Source organism: Thalassophryne amazonica, chromosome 2 (genome assembly GCF_902500255.1).
Source record: "Thalassophryne amazonica chromosome 2, fThaAma1.1, whole genome shotgun sequence".
Lineage (NCBI taxonomy): Eukaryota > Metazoa > Chordata > Actinopteri > Batrachoidiformes > Batrachoididae > Thalassophryne > Thalassophryne amazonica.
The window spans coordinates 157,299,496-157,317,816 of record NC_047104.1 but is presented as its reverse complement, the minus strand read 5'-3'; the positions used below and the strand labels follow the sequence as shown (position 1 = coordinate 157,317,816).

Here is an 18,321-nt window from a genome sequence, read left to right as displayed (position 1 = left end):
TGAGGATGCCAGAAACAACCATTTAGCCTTCTTGGACTGTGATGTTATGATTGGAGAGAACAGGCAGCTCCAGATGTGGGTTTACAGAAAACCCACTCACACTGACCAATATCTGCTCTTTGGCTCAAACCACCCCCCTCTAACACAAGCTCGGGGTGATCAGGACTCTTCATCACAGAGCCCTACAGGTGCCCACAACTACAGAGGGAAGGGCTAAAGAACATGTACAGAAAGCCCTCAGTGTGTGGGTACCCACGATGGTCCCTGGTTAAAGTGCAGAAGTCCCAAAGAACAAAGAGACCAGCCAGACAGGAGACGGAGCCAAGAAGAGCATTTCTCCCTTATTTAGTGGGAGTAGGGGAAAAACTACAGAGGATCTTCAGACAACACAAAATCTGTCTACTTTAAACCTGTTAACACCTTGAGACAGAAATTAGTTCGCCTTAAGGACAGGATCCCTAGTTAGAGCAATGTAGTGTATTCTATCAGATGTTAGGAAAACTAACGAACACTACATAGGTGAGACGAAGCAGCCGTTGCACAAAAGGCTATACCAGCACCGCAGAGAGGGCGCCAGTGGACCTCAGTCTGCAGTTCATCTCCGCCTTAACGACACTAACCACACGCTTGAGAACAAGGAAGTTAAAATCTTAGCCAGAGAAAAGAAATTGTTTGAGGAATTGTTTGAATACACCACAAAGACAAGATATTTAATGAATATTGAACATTCATTCTGAATATTGAACATTTTTTGCTTTCAGCACCTTAACTTTTCTGGCACTTATTCCTGTGTTGCACCAGTTATTTTTTTTTACAAGATATTTAATGTTCAAACTGAGACTTTTTTTTGTTTTTGTGCAACACATCTGTGATGACACGATCAATGCTGAAAGGTACATCCAGGTTTTGGAGCAACACATGCTGCCATCCAAGCAATGTCTTCTTCAGGGATGTCCCTGCTTATTTAGCAAGACAGTGCAAAGCCACATTCTGCACGTGTTACAACAGCGAGGCTTTGTAGTAAGAGTGCGGGTACTAGACTGGCCTGCCTGCAGTCCAGACCTGTCGCCCATTGAAAATGTGTGGCGCAAAATATGACAGCGGAGACCCCGGACTGTTGAACAACTGAAGTCGTACATCACGCAAGAATGGGAAAGAATTCCACCTACAAAGCTTCAACAATTGGTGTCCTCAGTTCCCAAACGCTTGAGTGTTGTTAGAAGGAAAGGTGAACATAACATACCACTGTCCCAGCTTTGTTGAAACGTGTTGCAGGCATCCATTTCAAAATGAGCAAATATTTGCACAAAAACAAAGTTTCTCAGTTTGAACATTGAATATCTTGTCTTTGTGGTGAATTCAATTGAATACAGGTTGAAGTGGATTTGCAAATCACTGTGTTCTGTTTTTATTTACATTTTACACAATGTCACAACTTCATTGGAATTGGGGTTGTAAGATGGTATGTCACATTCTGTATGTAATTTTCTGGCATGATCTCGCAGACGTTGGCGCGAAAGCGTAATATGGTTTCCTGCTATCGCTAGGTGCTGTCTTCGCTTCATTTTTTGACTAGAAATAACCTTTCTCACATGATGTAAAAGCTAGCGTGAAATAAACACTTCTAAAACTGAAAACATTTGTAACCTGATAACACCTCTGGAAGGATTAACAATGTTTAGTGGACGTTGGTGTGGTGACATCACAGGTTGGTAGCAAAGCCCTGTTTTGTTTGTGTGTAAATATATCTTCTTATATATTATGTAAAAGTTAGCGAGAAATAAATGCTGTTTTTAGAACCTAATACCACTGAATTGATTTAAGGCATTTAGCAAATGTTAGCGTTTAGTTTTTGAGTGGCGGGGATGACAGCCAATCAGAGTAGAGCTGCACTGTGATGTAACAGCCTGGTTGCTAGCTGCAAACTCAGTTTTTGGAACCTAATAATTATACAGAACACAATGCTCATACAGCTGAGGGTATTTTAGCATTGGATTATTTTTTTTTAAACTTGCACAGAGCAAAATGCAAGCACTATAGTCGATCCATTGTATATGCTTGTTTTAACATCTTTGTTGTGAATAATCTTTCTGCTGTCGAGGGCATTGCCTCAATTTTGCCATACCTTCAGTAACTTCCCTTTTAAGGTCTTCAGTATTATACAATGCCCATATGTTGCAAATCAAAATATTTTGAATAATCCATTGTTCTGAATGAAACATTTGTCTAGAACATATTGTAAAAGATAACTTGGCTCTGAAGTTAAAAGGTTTCTTACAAGTCCTTCAGATCTTGAGTAAACATACATTTTTATTTATATGGATGAATGGTTTTGGTGTTAGAAATACATTTAGCAGTCTGTAGGTCACAAATATGAGCTTGAGATCAGTGGTTTCCTGACTTCTGAGATTAACTTGGTCACCTGTATCATTTCAAATCTGGTGAGGGGGAAAATTGCGGCGACGTTTGACAGTTCTCACATTAGCCACTGGGTGTCACTGTTACTGAACAGCGTGGTGTGCATGAGGGTTGCTGGTAGTAGGTAGAGTTGCTATTCTAAATAGCTAAGCACTTCTCCCCGCAGGCAGTGCATTTGTGCCCGTAAATGTGAATTAAGCCAGTTAATGAAACAGTCTGGGCCATTCTTGACAAGACAGGGGTACCTGAAGTGGTAAAAACGTTACTTTTCCTGAGAAATCTCTCGTGCGAGATGCTGCGTATTATGGAATGCATAATGGTGGCAAGCAAAAAGTTTGAAAGCTTAGTTTTGTGAGAAAAATGTGCCGCAAAGGATGAGATGAAGATGGCCAGTGTGCGAGAAATCAGTAAAGATTACAATGAAAAGTTTGCATTGTCATACCAGGACAAAGTAATACCGCTGACAACCTGCAGCCCTGATGTCAGACCGAATATATACTTCTGATGCAAGTTGGTACATATTAAAAAAAAAAAAAAAAAAAAAAAAAACTAAGAGGGGCCAACACATCAACAAGGGACATGGGTGGGGCCATGTTTCACTATGATTAAACAAATTACTGGATAAGAGTAAAATACCACACAAACTAGCTGGAACTGTCTATTTTTTTATTCCTTTCAGTACTGTAGATGGTGTTAACTTGTATTTTACATTGGACTGACTAAAAATCAACATACCTGGGTTTTTTTTTTTTATGGCTATAATATATATAATGTCCCTGAACAGTTACAGTGGACATGGACATATCCTCTCACTGGCGATCTGTCCATGAGGTTAAAACTGACAGATTATTGCATGTGAACACAGATGGTTCAACTTCTAATAGTGGACGTAGAAACTTGGCCCGCCTCTTCTGTGGTTTTTAAACTTCACTGCCAGCAGAATCCAGCATAATGACTAGAATCTAGCAGTGCAGATATAGTTTTTTTTTTTTTAAACCAAAAGAATTTTTTTTTTTTGCCAGACTGGTGTAGGGTTGTGTACAATTGCGGTGGTATGGTGTACAATAGCAGTGTTGTGCAGACTTGTGGAGCACTGCGTCCAGTACTCTACGCTGAAAGTCTGCAAAAAACTAAAGCGTTTCATTTTTTTGCGTCCATTTCGAACACCTTTGCATCCCTCAACGTATTGCCATGTAGGGCTGCATAAACTCACCGTAGGGCTGTATAAGCTCAGCATAGTCGGTACACCACATTATGCAGCTCTACATTGGCCTCGTGTGAAAGGGGCTTTAGAGTGTCGAGCTGATATTTTTCTTACATAAAATATTTCAGTATAACTCACATTTTATATAGCAGAACAATAGCCTATTGGAAAGTTTCAGAAGTATGTAATAAAATTAAGCTAGTTTTGGACATCCTGCAAATCCTGTTTTGGCTGTTCCCATTAGATCAGTGGTTTCCATCTCACCCTGTCCTCTGTATCTTCCTCTGTCACACCAACCACCTGCATGTCCTCTCTCAGCACATCCATAAACCTCCTCTTTGGCCTCCCTCTTCTCCTCCTGCCTGGTGGCTCCATCCTCAGCATCCTTCTCCCTATATACCCTGGGTCCCTCCTCTGCACATGTCCAAACCAGCTCAATCTCGCCTCTCTGACTTTGTCTCCAAACCGTCACACCTGAGCTGTCCCTCTATGTTCATTCCAAATCTTGTCCATTCTTGTCACTCCCAAAGAGAATCTCAACATCTTCAGCTCTGCCTCCTGTCTTTTTTTAGTGCCACCGTCTCTAAACCATACAACTTAGCTGGTCTCACTACTGTCTTGTAAACTTTCCCCTTCACTCTTGCTGATATTCTTTGGTCACAAATCACTTCTGCCACCTTTCTCCACCCTGCCTGCACTCTCTTCTTCACCTCTCTACCACACTTTCCATTACTTTGAACAGTTGACCCCAAATATATAAACTCATCTACTTTCACCACTTCTACTCCTTGTAACTGCAGTATTCCACTGGGCTCCCTCTCATTCATACATGTACTCAGTCTTGCTTCTACTGACTTTCATTCCCCTTCTCTCCAAAGCATATCTCCACCTCTCCAGACTAGACTCAACTTGCTCTCTACTCTCACTACAGATCACAGTGCCATCTGCAAGCATCATAGTCCATGGGGACTCCTGTCTGATCTCATTCGTCAACCTGTCCATTACCTCTGTCCATTACACCGCATCTCCTTGTACTCCTGTCTACTTTCTTCATCTCCGACTATCCCAAAACTTTTTCGCCAACCTCTTTCTCCTTATGCTTTCCTGAACCTCTTCATTCCACCACCAAGTCTCCTTGTCTTCCTTCCACTGTCCAGATGTCATACCCAGTACTGTCCTAGCTGTTTCCCTCACCACATCTGCTGTACTTTTCCAGTTGTCCAGAATTACTTCCCCTCCAACCAGTGCTTCTCTCACCTGCTCCCTAAATTTCACACACCAGCCTTCCTCCTTCAGCTTCCACCATCTGATCCTTTGTTGAGCTCTCTCTCCTTCTTTACCTCTAAAGTCATCCTACAAACAACCATCCTATGCTGTCTAATGACACTCTCTCCTGCCACCATCCCTTAGTCTGATTTCTTTTAGCTTGAATCTCCTATAAAGAATGTAGTCCACCTGTGTGCACCTTCTTCCACTCTTATGTTACCCTGTGCTCCTCCCTTTTCTTAAAGTAGGTATTCACCACAGCCATTTCCATCCTTTTTGCAAAATCAACTACCATCTGTCCTTCCCCATTCCTATCCTTGATACCATATCTACCCATTACTTCATCACCTGTTCCCTTCAACATGTTCATTGAAGTCTGCTCCTATCACCACTCTTTCATGCTTGGGCACACTCTCCACCACCTCATCTAACACACTCCAGAAATCTTCTTTCTTGTTCATCTCACAACCTACCTGTGGGGCATATGCACTGATATTCATCACCCCTTCAATTTCCAACTTCACACTCATCACCCTGTCACACTCGCTTAACACTCCAACACACTTTTAACATACTCTTCCTTTAAAATGACCCCACACCATTTCTAATCCTGTCCTCACCATGGTACAACAACTTGAACCCACCGCCGATGCGCCTGCTCTTACTTCCCTTCCATTTGGTCTCTTGCACACACAATGTCTACCTTTCTCCTCTCCATCTTATCAGCCAGCTCGCTCCCTTTACCAGTCATACTACCAACATTCAAAGTCCCCACTCTCATTTCCACCCTTCTAGTTTTCTTTTTCTCCTGCTGTTTGTGGAAACATTCTCCTCTTTGTCGTCTTCGCCCAGCAGTAGCCCAATTTCCACCGGCACCCTCTTGGGCAACGGCACCGGTGGCGGACATTAACCCGGGCTGCGACTGAGCCGGTATGGAAATTCGATTCTTAGTCTGCATAGTTGGGTTGGCTTGTTTTACGCCAGATGCCCTGATGCAACCCTCCTCATTTATCCGGGCTTGGGACCGACACTCAGAATGTCCTGGCTGCACACCCCATGTGGCTGAGTTATGCATTTATGAATATATCCATATATCTTTACCAGGAATCAAAGCAAACAAATGTCTTAAGACTGTAAATGTACACTAGAACAATGCGCAAAAATCTGAGCTGATAATGGGACATTTTTTTTATATTTTGAAAGGTGCAACTTGTATTCCATTGCAGCTTATGTTTTCAAAAATACAGTAAGTTCAAAATTTGATTATATACAGTGATGTAATTTTCACTCAATATACAACACTAAATATTTTTATTTGGATAATTGACTACTTTTGTAACAGACTTTGGTTAACCCACTTCTAACACCAAAACAGTTTGTACACATGTATCAATGTATTTATAGCTTTAAATGGAGTTGTCTCATTCAAAAGTCTGAGATTGTTTGCACATTTTGATATGCAGAACACTTTTGATATGCATGATATGGGAGTGCCTTTAAAGGGTAAAAATCAAGAAAATACCCTGAGAGCTCTAAGGGTTAAAGTGACCAGTATCCAGGTGCTGGTTCATATAATTTGAATATCATGAAAAAGTTGAATTATTTCAGTAATTCCATTCAAAAAGTGAAACTTGTCTATTATATTCATTCATTACACAGACTGATATATTTCAAGTGTTTTTCTTTTAATTTTGGTGATAACTGACAACCAGTGAAAATCCCAAATTCAGTATCTCAGAAAATTAGAATATTAAGACCAATAAAAAAAAGGATTTCTATAAATGTGGGTCAACTGAAAAGTATGAACATGAACAGTATGAACATGTCCAGCACTCAATATGTAGTCAGGGCTCCTTTTGCCTGAATTCTTGCACCAATGCGTCGTGGTATGAGAGCCCAGGTTGCTCTGATGGTGGCCTTCAGCTCTCCTACATTGTTGGGTCTGGCATGTTTCTTCTCTTCATGATACCCCATAGATTTTCTGTGGGGTTAAGGTCAGGTGAGTTTGCTGGCCAGTTAAGAACAGGGGTACCATGGTCCTTAAACCAGGTACTGGTAGCTTTGGCACTATGTGCAGGTGCCAAGTCCTGCTGGAAAATGAAATCTGCATCTCCATAAAGTTGGTCAGCAGCAGGAAGCATGAAGTGCTCTACAACTTCCTGGTAGGCCGCGTTGACCTTGGACGTCAAACACAGTGGATCAACACCAGTAGATGACATGGCACCCAAACCATCACTGACTGTGGAAACTTTACACTGGACCTCAAGCAGCGTGGATTCTGTGCCTCTCCTCTCTTCCTCCAGACTCTGGGACCTTGATTTCCAAAGGAAATGGAAAATGTACTTTGATCAGAGAACATAACTTTGGAGCACTCAGCAGCAGTCCAGTCCTTTTTGTCTTTAGTCCAGGCAAGACGTCAAGTCAGCAGTCTGCCCCATGATTCTGTACCCCACAGAACTAGACTGAGACCAGTTAAAGGCCTTTGCAGGTGTTTGGAGTTAATTAGCTGATTAGTCTGACACCAGGTGTCTTCAATATTCAACCTTTTCACAATATTCTAATTTTCAGAGATACTGATTTTGGGGTTTTCATTAGTTATCAAAATTAAAAGAAATAAACACCTGAAATATATCAGTCTGTGTGGAATGAATGTATACATTATACAATCACTTTTTGAATGGAATTATTGAAATGAACTGTTTCATGATATTCTGATTATATGACCAGCACCTTGTACATATTACAACAAAAGGATTTTGATTTATGGTTCCGTTGTGACATGGAAAGAAATGGAGCACCTTTCCTAATGCTGCGTTTACACATAACGACAAGTCACGAATGCCACGAAGTACACATTCTTGGCTGCTGATCACAAATGTGATTTGGGGCAGAGGCGTCAAGTGTCCTCAGGAACTGCTGCAACCTGTTACCACACGTTGCGATTAATGGCACGTGTTGCTGGAGAATTATCAGGAACCATTATGCACGGTCAAGAATAGTGTTGCACGTAACAGCGCATCGTTAAATTCTGTCACGTTGTGAACGAGGTGAATTGTCTCCACACACACCCATATTCATCCAACCGAATTCAGATGGCTCCAGTTTTTCAGAACTTTGTGACTGCATGTGTAGTTGGGCTCTGTGCCATGGAGTGGTGCAGAGAGGACAGAGCCAGATGTGTGGCTTCATGCGGCTCTCGTCTCGTGCATTTTCCCCAAACATCAGGCACATGCAGCAGGTGGAACACCTGCAGGAGCGCGCTGAAGAGCACTGAAATGAGACTTTTAGCCGACTTGGTGTCAGCAATCAAACTGAATGCGGTGCAGCAGGGTTTAATTGTGCGCACGCTTCTTCCTCTGCCGCACTGGAGGAGGTGCAGAGATGTCTGGCTGCACGTGAGTCTCCTCTCGCTCCTCTGGCTCAGACTCGTTCTCCCATTCATCGGTTACAACAGCAGGTGGAACACCTGCAGGAGCATCCTGAGGAGCTTCAGCAGGAACTGTGGAACAATATTTGGAGCTGAGTTTAATTGTGCGCACGTGACAGAAAACTGATTCGTCGTGGCGCTCAGTGAAATGTGACGCCGTGTTACAAGTCGTGTCAAAACGTGATTTTCCGTGTCACTTCGTAATAACGCGTGACAGTTTGTGCTCCAAGAACCATCACAGGAACCACTACGAACATTGTCACGTTCTATTAAGTATCAATACTCAAGACGGATCAATACGCTCAGTTGCGACCTCCACGACGTGAGACAAGGGTGGTGTGTGACGATCATGGAAGATTTTTTTTTTGACAGGCAAAAACATGCTCCACGAATATCAAGAATATCACGCACCAACACGCACTATTAAGAAACCTATTCAGATGCGTTGTCACATTAAGAATGTCAGGAATGTCACAAATGACAGAAAAATGACATTCGTAATGCGTCTTGGTTATGTGTAAATGCACCTTAAGTCTCATCTAGGCCTGTCATATCAAATTTTGCTGGAATGTATATTGCCTCAGAAAATATAACTGACATTCCGAGTTATTTTAAGGCTATTTTATGCCCTTGATTGTAATGTAGCATAAAAATACAAGTACATCTTTTCAGCAACTCGTACTTCAAAGGGTCGTGTGGGCTAAAGGACTAATGGGCCATTTTCTCCATATGATGGGCCCTTCTCAGACAACGGGCCCATATATTTCCATGCCATTTGATATACATATAGGTAGGAATGGGTATCAGGAACTGGTTCCTTTCGGGTATCATTAAGAAATGATTCGATCTACCGACATCAATAGCCTTTATTCTTAATGATTCCCTTATCAGTCTTTCAGAGCAGCCGTTTTTTTTTTGGGGGGGGGGGGGGGGTGTTTGTCAGGAAAATGATCATGTCTGTGATCAGCTGTTTCTGCAACATGGCTTTGCTTTGAACCTTGAACCAGTCGAAGCAGCTATTTGCAGATCAAAGCAGTGCTTCGATCTGTGAATCGCTGCTTCGATGATTCATTGTTTTATTTTGTTTATCTTAATTTTTCGCCACTAAAACACCAAAGAGCATATGTCTGAGTATTACCTTTTTTATGTTAAACTGACCTGTTATGGTATTCTGAAACAATTGAGATGCATTTTATAGCATAAAAACAGGACTGATGCTAACGTGTTAGCATGTCTATGGCGTTTTCAATGTTAAAGTTAGCATTAAGCTATTCTTACAGACATAAAGACATGGATGACCTCTAATTTCCTGCTTTTAAACTCGGATAAAACTGAAATTATTGTACTTGGCCCCACAAATCTTAGAAACATGGTGTCTAACCAGATTCTTACTCTGGATGGCATTACCCTGACCTCTAGTAATACTGTGAGAAATCTTGGAGTCATTTTTGATCAGGATATGTCATTCAAAGCGCATATTAAACAAATATGTAGGACTGCTTCTTTGCATTTACGCAATATCTCTAAAATCAGAAAGGTCTTGTCTGAGTGATGCTGAAAAACTAATTCATGCATTTATTTCCTCTAGGCTGGACTATTGTAATTCATTATTATCAGGTTGTCCTAAAAGTTCTCTAAAAAGCCTTCAGTTAATTCAAAATGCTGCAGCTAGAGAACTGACGGGGACTAGGAGAGAGCATATCTCACCCATATTGGCCTCTCTTCATTGGCTTCCTGTTAATTCTAGAATAGAATTTAAAATTCTTCTTCTTACTTATAAGGTTTTGAATAATCAGGTCCCATCTTATCTTAGGGACCTCGTAGTACCATATCACCCCAATAGAGCGCTTCGCTCTCAGACTGCAGGCTTACTTGTAGTTCCTAGGGTTTGTAAGAGTAGAATGGGAGGCAGAGCCTTCAGCTTTCAGGCTCCTCTCCTGTGGAACCAGCTCCCAATTCAGATCAGGGAGACAGACATCCTCTCTACTTTTAAGATTAGGCTTAAAACTTTCCTTTTTGCTAAAGCTTATAGTTGGGGCTGGATCAGGTGACCCTGAACCATCCCTTAGTTATGCTGCTATAGACGTAGACTGCTGGGGGGTTCCCATGATGCACTGTTTCTTTCTCTTTTTGCTCTGTATGCACCACTCTGCATTTAATCATTAGTGATCGATCTCTGCTCCCCTCCACAGCATGTCTTTTTCCTGGTTCTCTCCCTCAGCCCCAACCAGTCCCAGCAGAAGACTGCCCCTCCCTGAGCCTGGTTCTGCTGGAGGTTTCTTCCTGTTAAAAGGGAGTTTTTCCTTCCCACTGTAGCCAAGTGCTTGCTCACAGGGGGTCGTTTTGACCGTTGGGGTTTTACATAATTATTGTATGGCCTTGCCTTACAATATAAAGTGCCTTGGGGTAACTGTTGTGATTTGGCACTATATAAAAAAATTGATTGATTGATTGATGTACCGTCGGAAATTACACAACTTGTTTCAAATTCAACAGTTGCTTGTGGCAAAATAATTATATCCACACAAAAGATTAATTCTGGCATATGTAAGGTGCCTGAACCCTTTGAAGCTGCCCCCCCACAGATAAAAAAAAAAATCCAAGCAAGCAGGCTGAGTTTGTCCTGTAATTTCCAACGGTACATGAAGCAGCAGCCTCAGCGCTCACAAACCGGCTTCTGCACTGTATGAAAACATTCAGGTGCTCCAACAGTCAAATTAAACAATAACATTACAAAAACTAAACAAGCGAGTCAAGAACGACAGCAAAACGAGACAAACTGAGGTTTTCGTTGCCCTTCGTTCAAATTTTTCAACAGTTTAAAAATCCTCACGAAGCGCCAGCTACAGGAACTAGGCTGCACGAAGGTTAAACGATGCCAACGAAAGTCCAGATTTCTTGTTTCGTCAGGGCTTCGTCACCCTTCATTAAGTGCCGTGTGACTGGGCCTTAAGGAAAGTTGGGTTTTTTCTCACTAAATGGATGCTGCACTCACTGCAGTTTGTCTGGAATAGTCCCAGATTGTATTTCAGAGCTTCTAGAATTCAAACATTTTCGTGCAGGTGGTGTTGGGGGGTAATTTTGGGTTTCAGCTTGTTTTGTTTTTCACCACTTTCATCCCTGAATATGTCAATCGTGCGTCACTTTTGTGCAGATTAGTCACTAACTGGGACTCCTGTCTTGTTGGGAGAAAGAAACGAGATTCGTCCTCCGTTGTGTTCACACAGCTCCAAACGCTGCGCGGCTCTCTGACAAGTCAAGACGGAACAATAGAGTCCAGTCTGAATTAATAACTTCAAAGCAAAACACCGTTTAAATCAAATGACACCTCTTTCCAAATGTTGTAATGCAAACATCAAAAATCGATCAAAAGGTTTTTTCCTCCCAAAATGAGACGTCCTGCGCTGACGTGCAGCAGCCGGCTGAGTTCAGCTCAGAGGTACAGAGAGACATTCATGCCAAAATGTCAAAGGAAATGCTTTTGACAAAAACTACAGATTTTATTTTTATTTATGTCCAGAGATCAAGGATCCAGTGACCAATTTAAAATGTTGTAAACCTGTAAAACCTACTTTTAGTACACAGAAAATTCACAAGTGGGATCAAGGGAATCGGATCAATAAGTGGAATTGATAATGGCATCGATATTGATAAAATCTTATCAATATCCATCCTTACACGTAGGTCATAAATGTTTTTCCTTACCACTGTCGTCTGTGTGCTTTGCTCCAGAGGTTGAGGTTAGACCAGCTGTGCCCAATCCTGTTCCTGGAGGGCCCCTGCCCTGCATGTTTTCTAAAGCCCCTTTCACACCAGGCTTGCATACAGTTGTGATGTGTATGGAATACGATGTAAAACTGCAGTTTTGGCCTAGTCCCTGTGTAGGTTGTGTGGTTGCTTTCCTAGTCTTGCTGTCAGTGGCTTACTGCCACATATGTAGCCCTTGCCATTTTTCTGTCTCTATCCACTCCTGCCTACTTTTTTTTTGACATTGTGAAAGTGTTCCATTCTCAAAACTGTACATGAACGGCATACAGTGGGAGACAAGCTGCTGCGTTGTTGCACACAAGGAGAATTAGAACTTGCTGGCAGAGGGGAGAAGTTTGGCTCCATGACACTATAGCCTGACATGCAAATGCTTTTCATACATTGCAAAAAGTCAGAAAACATTATTTCCAGGAGTTGATGGACTTTAACATGCCACAATCATGAGAGAACTTAAGGTGAAAGTGCCAAGGCTCTCCAGCTGGCAATCACGCATGCATTCCGTGCACGAGTGAATGGTGGACATGTCCTCTTGCTGGCTATGCATCCATGAGGAGTTAACATGGACATGTCCTCTCACTGGCGATCGGTCCGTGAGTAGGAGTAAATGGACTGCATTTATATAGAGCTTTTCCATCTGCATCTTTACAATAATGCCTCACATTCACACCGATGTCAGGGTGTTGCCATACAAGGCGTTCACTACACACCGGGAGCAACTAGGGGATTAAAGACCTTGGCCAAGGGCCCTTAGTGGCAGGGACGGTCCTGGAGGCGGGCCGACCGGGCAGCCGCCCAGGGCGGCATCACGGGGTGGGGGCACGACCGTGCGGGGGGAAAAACGGGGTGGGGGGTTGTCCTGACGGGGGGTTCGTGGTTACAACGCGCTCAACTTTTATTCAGAATCAGCTTATCACTGGTAACGACAGGGCTTTCCTCTCACTCAAACCCGTCCACAGGCTTCAATAGCGACACAGACTGCAGCGAAACGAGACGAGTCATTGGATAAATGCTGGGCTTTGTCCCACCCATCAGGGGTCTATGGGGCAGTGGGCTGGCCTGGACACTCAGCTTCTGCATGATGATTGGATGATCTGTCTGAGGCTGAATCCCTTTTTGATTGACAGCGAAATGAGCGATTCAGCGATCTTTTGGTGTAAACATCCGTGGGAGCATTTTTTAATTTTCATTCTGTTCTGAGTTGAACCGGAGACTTTCCTAATCCTCTTAGCGCCATTTTCTTTGTTTAAAAACGACTAGCGACAAATCAAGCTTCTATTTCTGTTTTTTTTTTGTTTTGTTTTTTTTGTAGCTGCTTGTGTTTGGAGACTGACTTCTATCGCAGTTTCAGTCCCTACCGAGCAGCGGGTGCTGCTGAGCTCCTCCACCGTCACAAAGCACTCACAGGCGGACAAACTTCACACTAGCCTTGCGCCAGTCCCAGCTAGCTAGCTAGGTAGCAAGCTGCACATAATGGCAGACAATTTGAATGTTGTGGACCAGATTTTGGCAAAGCCATTTGATAGTCTTCCTTACGAAGAAGCCGTGGCTGCTGTCATGGCTTCAGCTCTCAATGGTTTGCAGGCCAAAGTTAAAGCAATAGCATCCAGTGCAATGTTTGTGCATTGCTACACACACAGACTGAATCTGGGTCTGTCTCAGGGGGCTAAATGCTTATGAGTGCAGAATATTTTTTGCATCTCTCTGGGTTTGCCACATTTTTCTCAAAATCCACAGAGGATGTCTTGAGTCTGCAGGCTGCTCAAGGTTGCCCAGAAATGCTCCTACTCGATGGAATTTCACATCATGGATAGTGAGCACTGTGGCAAACAATTATGATGTCCTCCTGCAAACTTTTGAGATGATCATTGCAGATAAGTCCATGGATGATGACACATTAGACTGTGCCAATTTCTTTGTTTTATTGCAGTAGTCATTAAAACCGGAAATTTGTTCTTGAAAATAGCTGAGTTAATTTGTGGGATTGTGGGTGTTCTGGACGAAGTTAGTGTTTTCATGGGTGGTGGGGCGGAGGTGGTGGCCACGTTGGTGTGCACGGGGGGGCACGCAGGGGGTTTCGCCCGGGGAGTAAATCACTCTAGGACCGCCACTGCTTAGTGGTTTTCCAGTCAGGCTGGAATTTGAAGTGAGGATCTTCTGCTCTCAAGCTAAACGCCCTGAGTTAATGGACTTGCCACAATCTTGAGAGAACTGGAGGTGAAAGCAAAGCGGAGCTTCATTTGGCAGTCGTGTGTGTGTGTGATCTGTCCGTGAGGGGTGGACGTGGACGTGTTCTCTCGCTGGTGACCTGTCCATGAATGGATGTGGAAATGTTCTCTGACCATGGAAGCATGGTTCACCTCTTCTGTGGTTTTGAAGCTTCACTGCCAGCAAATTCCAGCGGGATGAAAAATCAATCCAATTATGTACTGATGGATGTTGTTGTTGTTTTGTTTTTTGCTTTTTTGCCCTGGCATGTAGAATCGCAGAGGCTTGGTGTACATTAGCAGAGTGTTGTGTAGACTCGCTTAAAAACTGCATATGTTCTGCCTACACTGCTCAAAAAAATTAAACCTGTTGAATTTGTCCACCTCATGTAGCCCTCATCATACTGCTTCATGAAGGAGCAACAACTCGGCATAGAGCTGCTTAACTCCACATAGTGTGCGGCAATACGCAACTCTGCATTGGCCACAGTGTAAAAGGGGCTTAACTCTCCCTGTTTCACAACCAGGCAATTGACTCGATCAGGGGTGCTCAGCCAATCAAGAGCTGGAAGAAACCACAATCAGGTGTGACTTGAGTTGACATGGAAAGCTTGCAGGGCAGGGGCTCTCCAGGAACAGGGTTGGTGACCCCTGTTGTACTTTATATAGAGTATTCTCCTAGCACAGGGGTCACATCACTTCAGCTAGCTGTTCCCTCTGATTGCCTCCCAAAGCAGGCTGACCCCACCTCCTGCTGACAGCAGGTTGAAGAAGTTGATCCTGCCTCCTGCTGACGGCAGGATGAGAGGGACAGAAGCAGCACAACTTGCTGAAATGTTGACTTATGGAAAGAAAAACACATGTAAAGGACAAGATCATCTGCGTAACAATGAAAATTTAAGCAATACCGTCTAATAATACTGCCTAAGGGAAGCATGTATAAAGTGAATAAAATTGGTCCTAGCACAGAACCTTGTGGAACTCCATAATTAACTTTAGTCTGTGAAGAAGATTCCCCATTTACATGAACAAATTGTAATCTATTAGACAAATATGATTCAAACCACCGCAGCGCAGTGCCTTTAATACCTATGGCATGCTCTAATCTCTGTAATAAAATTTTATGGTCAACAGTATCAAAAGCAGCACTGAGGTCTAACAGAACAAGTACAGAGATGAGTCCACTGTCCGAGGCCATAAGATAATTTGTAACCTTCACTAATGCTGTTTCTGTACTATGATGAATTCTAAAACCTGACTGAAACTCTTCAAATAGACCATTTCTCTGCAGATGATCAGTTAGCTGTTTTACAACTACCCTTTCAAGAATTTTTGAGAGAAGAGGAAGGTTGGAGATTGGCCTATAATTAGCTAAGATAGCTGGGTCAAGTGATGGCTTTTTAAGTAATGGTTTAATTACTGCCACCTTAAAAGCCTGTGGTACATAGCCAACTAACAAAGATAGATTGATCATATTTAAGATCGAAGCATTAAATAATGGTAGGGCTTCCTTGAGCAGCCTGGTAGGAATGGGGTCTAATAAACATGTTGATGGTTTGGATGAAGTAACTAATGAAAATAACTCAGAACAATCGGAGAGAGAGTCTAACCAAATACCGGCATCACTGAAAGCAGCCAAAGATAACGATACGTCTTTGGGATGGTTATGAGTAATTTTTTCTCTAATAGTTAAAATTTTGTTAGCAAAGAAAGTCATGAAGTCATTACTAGTTAAAGTTAATGGAATACTCAGCTCAATAGAGCTCTGACTCTTTGTCAGCCTGGCTACAGTGCTGAAAAGAAACCTGGGGTTGTTCTTATTTTCTTCAATTAGTGATGAGTAGAAAGATGTCCTAGCTTTACGGAGGGCTTTTTTATAGAGCAACAGACTCTTTTTCCAGGCTAAGTGAAGATCTTCTAAATTAGTGAGACGCCATTTCCTCTCCAACTTACGGGTTATCTGCTTTAAGCTACGAGTTTGTGAGTTATACCACGTAGTCAGGCACTTCTGATTTAAAGCTCTCTTTTTCAGAGGAGCTACAGCATCCAAAGTTGTCTTCAGTGAGGATGTAAAACTATTGACGAGATACTCTATCTCCCTTACAGAGTTTAGGTAGCTACTCTGCACTGTGTTGGTATATGGCATTAGAAAACATAAAGAAGGAATCATATCCTTAAACCTAGTTACAGCGCTTTCTGAAAGACTTCTAGTGTAATGAAACTTATTCCCCACTGCTGGGTAGTCCATCAGAGTAAATGTAAATGTTAAGAAATGATCAGACAGAAGGGAGTTTTCAGGGAATACTGTTAAGTCTTCTATTTCCATACCATAAGTCAGAACAAGATCTAAGATATGATTAAAGTGGTGGGTGGACTAATTTACTTTTTGAGCAAAGCCAATAGAGTCTAATAATAGATTAAATGCAGTGTTGAGTCTGTCATTCTCAGCATCTGTGTGGATGTTAAAATCGCCCACTATAATTATCTTATCTGAGCTAAGCACTAAGTCAGACAAAAGGTCTGAAAATTCAGAGAAACTCACAGTAACGACCAGGTGGACGATAGATAATAACAAATAAAACTGGTTTTTGGGACTTCCAATTTGGATGGACAAGACTAAGAGTCAAGCTTTCAAATGAATTAAAGCTCTGTCTGGGTTTTTGATTAATTAATAAGCTGGAATGGAAGATTGCTGCTAATCCTCCGCCCCGGCCCGTGCTACGAGCATTCTGACAGTTAGTGTGACTCGGGGGTGTTGACTCATTTAAACTAACATATTCATCCTGCTGTAACCAGGTTTCTGTAAGGCAGAATAAATCAATATGTTGATCAATTATATCATTTACCAACAGGGACTTAGAAGAGAGAGACCTAATGTTTAATAGACCACATTTAACTGTTTTAGTCTGTGGTGCAGTTGAAGGTGCTATTATTTTTTCTCTTTGAATTTTTATGCTTAAATAGATTTTTGCTGGTTATTGGTAGTCTGGGAGCAGGCACCGTCTCTACGGGGATGGGGTTATGAGGGGATGGCAGGGGGAGAGAAGCTGCAGAGAGGTGTGTAAGACTACAACTCTGCTTCCTGGTCCCAACCCTGGATAGTCACGGTTTGGAGGATTTAAGAAAATTGGCCAGATTTCTAGAAATGAGAGCTGCTCCATCCAAAGTGGGATGGATGCCGTCTCTCCTAACAAGACCAGGTTTTCCCCAGAAGCTTTGCCAATTATCTATGAAGCCCACCTAATTTTTTGGACACCACTCAGACAGCCAGCAATTCTAGGATAACATGCGGCTAAACATGTCACTCCCGGTCTGATTGGGGAGGGGCCCAGAGAAAACTACAGAGTCCGACATTGTTTTTGCAAAGTTACACACCGATTTAATGTTAATTTTAGTGACCTCCGATTGGCGTAACCGGGTGTCATTACTGCCGACGTGAATTACAATCTTACCAAATTTACGCTTAGCCTTAGCCAGCAGTTTCAAATTTCCTTCAATGTCGCCTGCTCTGGCCCCCGGAAGACAATTGACTATGGTTGCTGGTGTCGCTAACTTCACATTTCGCAAAACAGTCGCCAATAACCAGAGTTTGATCCTCGGCGGGTGTGTCGTCGAGTGGGGAAAAACGGTTAGAGATGTGAACGGGTTGGCGGTGTACACGGGGCTTCTGTTTAGGGCTACGCTTCCTCCTCACAGTCACCCAGTCAGCCTGCTTTCCCGGCTGCTCGGGATCTGCCAGGGGGTAACTAACAGCGGCTAAGCTACCTTGGTCCGCACCGACTACAGGGGCCTGGCTAGCTGTAGAATTTTCCATGGTGCGGAGCCGAGTCTCCAATTCGCCCAGCCTGGCCTCCAAAGCTACGAATAAGCTACACTTATTACAAGTACCGTTACTGCTAAAGGAGGCCGAGGAATAACTAAACATTTCACACCCAGAGCAGAAAAGTGCGGGAGAGACAGGAGAAGCCGCCATGCTAAATCGGCTAAGAGCTAGTAGCTACGCTAAGCTAGCGGATTCCTAAAAACACGCAAAG

At 42.8% G+C, this 18,321-nt stretch overlaps 1 protein-coding gene across 4 annotated transcripts in view; it reads left to right on the top strand.

The window, feature by feature from the left end:
• LOC117501184 (cytoplasmic polyadenylation element-binding protein 1-like) overlaps nt 1-18,321 on the top strand; it is a 119,981-nt gene that overhangs the window by 33,082 nt on the left and 68,578 nt on the right. The window lies entirely within an intron of this gene.